Source organism: Oncorhynchus kisutch, unplaced genomic scaffold, assembly GCF_002021735.2.
Source record: "Oncorhynchus kisutch isolate 150728-3 unplaced genomic scaffold, Okis_V2 scaffold2202, whole genome shotgun sequence".
Lineage (NCBI taxonomy): Eukaryota > Metazoa > Chordata > Actinopteri > Salmoniformes > Salmonidae > Oncorhynchus > Oncorhynchus kisutch.
The window spans coordinates 396,331-401,043 of record NW_022264147.1 but is presented as its reverse complement, the minus strand read 5'-3'; positions in this window follow the sequence as shown (position 1 = coordinate 401,043).

The window sequence follows — 4,713 nt, the reverse complement described above, 5'->3', positions numbered from 1 at the left end:
TGTAGAGTTCCATATGAGATATATAGAGTTCCATATGAGATATGTAGAGTTCCATATGAGATATGTAGAGTCCACATGAGATATGTAGAGTTCCATATGAGATATGTAGAGTTCCACATGAGATATGTAGAGTTCCATATGAGATATGTAGAGTTCCATATGAGATATGTAGAGTTCCACATGAGATATGTAGAGTTCCATATGAGATATGTAGAGTTTCCATATGAGATATGTAGAGTTCCATATGAGATATGTAGAGTTCCATATGAGATATGTAGAGTTCCATATGAGATATATAGAGTTCCATATGAGATATGTAGAGTTCCATATGAGATATGTAGAGTTCCAATGAGATATGTAGAGTTCCATATGAGATATGTAGAGTTCCACATGAGATATGTAGAGTTCCACATGAGATATGTAGAGTTCCATATGAGATATGTAGAGTTCCACATGAGATATGTAGAGTTCCATATGAGATATGTAGAGTTCCATATGAGATATGTAGAGTTCCACATGAGATATGTAGAGTTCCATATGAGATATGTAGAGTTCCATATGAGATATATAGAGTTCCATATGAGATATGTAGAGTTCCACATGAGATATGTAGAGTTCCATATGAGATATGTAGAGTTCCATATGAGATATGTAGAGTTCCACATGAGATATGTAGAGTTCCACATGAGATATGTAGAGTTCCATATGAGATATGTAGAGTTCCATATGAGATATGTAGAGTTCCACATGAGATATGTAGAGTTCCACATGAGATATGTAGAGTTCAACATGAGATATGTAGAGTTCCACATGAGCTATGTAGAGTACCATATGAGATATGTAGAGTTCCACATGAGATATGTAGAGTTCCACATCAGATATGTAGAGTTCCACATGAGATATGTAGAGTTCCACATGAGATATGTAGAGTTCCATATGAGATATGTAGAGTTCCATTATGAGATATGTAGAGTTCCACATGAGATATGGTAGAGTTCCATATGAGATATGTAGAGTTCCATATGAGATATGTAGAGTTCCACATGAGATATGTAGAGTTCCACATGAGTATGTAGAGTTCCATATGAGATATGTAGAGTTCCATATGAGATATGTAGAGTTCCATATGAGATATGTAGAGTTCCATATGAGATATGTAGAGTTCCACATGAGATATGTAGAGTTTCACGTGAGATATGTAGAGTTCCACATGTGATATGTTGAGTTCCACATGAGATATGTAGAGTTCCATATGAGATATATAGAGTTCCATATGAGATATGTAGAGTTCCACATGAGATATGTAGAGTTCCACGTGAGATATGTAGAGTTCCATATGAGATATGTAGAGTTCCATATGAGATATGTAGAGTTCCACATGAGATATGTAGAGTTCCATATGAGATATGTAGAGTTCCATATGAGATATGTACATTCCATATGAGATATGTAGAGTTCCACATGAGATATGTAGAGTTCCATATGAGATATGTAGAGTTCCATATGAGATATGTAGAGTTCCATATGAGATATGTAGAGTTCCACATGAGATATGTAGAGTTCCACATGAGATATGTAGAGTTCCATATGAGATATGTAGAGTTCCTTATGAGATATGTAGAGTTCCACATGAGATATGTAGAGTTCCATATGAGATATGTAGAGTTCCATATGAGATATGTAGAGTTCCACATGAGATATGTAGAGTTCCATATGAGATATGTAGAGTTCCACATGAGATATGTAGAGTTCCACATGAGATATGTAGAGTTCCATATGAGATATGTAGAGTTCCATATGAGATATGTAGAGTTCCATATGAGATATGTAGAGTTCCATATGAGATATGTAGAGTTCCATATGAGATATGTAGAGTTCCATATGAGATATGTAGAGTTCCATATGAGATATGTAGAGTTCCACATGAGATATGTAGAGTTCCACATGAGATATGTAGAGTTCCATATGAGATATGTAGAGTTCCATATGAGATATGTAGAGTTCCACATGAGATATGTAGAGTTCCATATGAGATATGTAGAGTTCCACATGAGATATGTAGAGTTCCATATGAGATATGTAGAGTTCCACATGAGATATGTAGAGTTCCACATGAGATATGTAGAGTTCCATATGAGATATGTAGAGTCCCATATGAGGTATGTAGAGTTCCACATGAGATATGTAGAGTTCCATATGAGATATGTAGAGTTCCATATGAGATATGTAGAGTTCCATATGAGATATGTAGAGTTCCATATGAGATATGTAGAGTTCCATATGAGATATGTACAGTACCATATGAGATATGTAGAGTTCCACATGAGATATGTAGAGTTCCATATGAGATATGTAGAGTTCCACATGAGATATGTAGAGTTCCATATGAGATATGTAGAGTTCCATATGAGATATGTAGAGTTCCACATGAGATATGTAGAGTTCCACATGAGATATGTAGAGTTCCACATGAGATATGTAGAGTTCCATATGAGATATGTAGAGTTCCACATGAGATATGTAGAGTTCCACATGAGATATGTAGAGTTCCATATGAGATATGTAGAGTTCCACATGAGATATGAGAGTTCCATATGAGATATGTAGAGTTCCATATGAGATATGTAGAGTTCCACATGAGATATGTAGAGTTCCATATGAGATATGTAGAGTTCCATATGAGATATATAGAGTTCCATATGAGATATGTAGAGTTCCACATGAGATATGTAGAGTTCAATATGAGATATGTAGAGTTCCATATGAGATATGTAGAGTTCCACATGAGATATGTAGAGTTCCACATGAGATATGTAGAGTTCCATATGAGATATGTAGAGTTCCATATGAGATATGTAGAGTTCCACATGAGATATGTAGAGTTCCACATGAGATATGTAGAGTTCAACATGAGATATGTAGAGTTCCACATGAGCTATGTAGAGTACCATATGAGATATGTAGAGTTCCACATGAGATATGTAGAGTTCCACATCAGATATGTAGAGTTCCACATGAGATATGTAGAGTTCCACATGAGATATGTAGAGTTCCATATGAGATATGTAGAGTTCAATATGAGATATGTAGAGTTCCACATGAGATATGTAGAGTTCCATATGAGATATGTAGAGTTCCATATGAGATATGTAGAGTTCCACATGAGATATGTAGAGTTCCACATGAGATATGTAGAGTTCCATATGAGATATGTAGAGTTCCATATGAGATATGTAGAGTTCCATATGAGATATGTAGAGTTCCATATGAGATATGTAGAGTTCCACATGAGATATGTAGAGTTTCACGTGAGATATGTAGAGTTCCACATGTGATATGTTGAGTTCCACATGAGATATGTAGAGTTCCATATGAGATATATAGAGTTCCATATGAGATATGTAGAGTTCCACATGAGATATGTAGAGTTCCACGTGAGATATGTAGAGTTCCATATGAGATATGTTAGAGTTCATATGAGATATGTAGAGTTCCACATGAGATATGTAGAGTTCCATATGAGATATGTAGAGTTCCATATGAGATATTACAGTTCCATATGAGATATGTAGAGTTCCACATGAGATATGTAGAGTTCCATATGAGGATATGTAGAGGTTCCATATGAATATGTAGAGTTCCATATAGAATATGTAGAGTTCCACATGAGATATGTAGAGTTCCACATGAGATATGTAGAGTTCCATATGAGATATGTAGAGTTCCTTATGAGATAATGTAGAGTTCCACATGAGATATGTAGAGTTCCATATGAGATATGTAGAGTTCCATATGAGATATGTAGAGTTCCACATGAGATATGTAGAGTTCCTATGAGATTGTAGAGTTCCACATGAGATATGTAGAGTTCCACATGAGATATGTAGAGTTCATATGAGATATGTAGAGTTCCATATGAGATATGTAGAGTTCCATATGAGATATGTAGAGTTCCATATGAGATATGTAGAGTTCCATATGAGATAGGTAGAGTTCCATATGAAGATATGTAGACGTTCCATAGTGAGACTATGTAGAGGTTCCACATGAGATATGTAGAGTTCCACATGAGATATGTAGAGTTCCTAATGAGATATGTAGAGTTCCATATGAGATATGTAGTAGAGTTCCATATGAGATATGTAGAGTTCCATATGAGATATGTAGAGTCCATATGAGATATGTAGAGTTCCACATGAGATATGTAGAGTTCCATATGAGATATGTAGAGTTCCACATGAGATATTGTAGAGTCCACATGAGATATGTAGAGTTCCATATGAGATATGTAGAGTCCCATATGAGGTATGTAGAGTCCACATGAGATATGTAGAGTTCCATATGAGATATGTAGAGTTCCATATGAGATATGTAGAGTTCCATATGAGATATGTAGAGTTCCATATGAGATATGTATAGTTCCATATGAGATATGTAGAGTTCCATATGAGATATGTAGAGTTCCATATGAGATATGTAGAGTTCCACATGAGATATGTAGAGTTCCATATGAGATATGTAGAGTTCCATATGAGATATGTAGAGTTCCATATGAGATATGTAGAGTTCCACATGAGATATGTAGAGTTCCACATGAGATATGTAGAGTTCCACATGAGATATGTAGAGTCAACTGATATGTAGAGTCCACATGAGTATGTAGAGTACCATATGAGATATGTAGAGTTCCACATGAGATATGTAGAGTTCCAT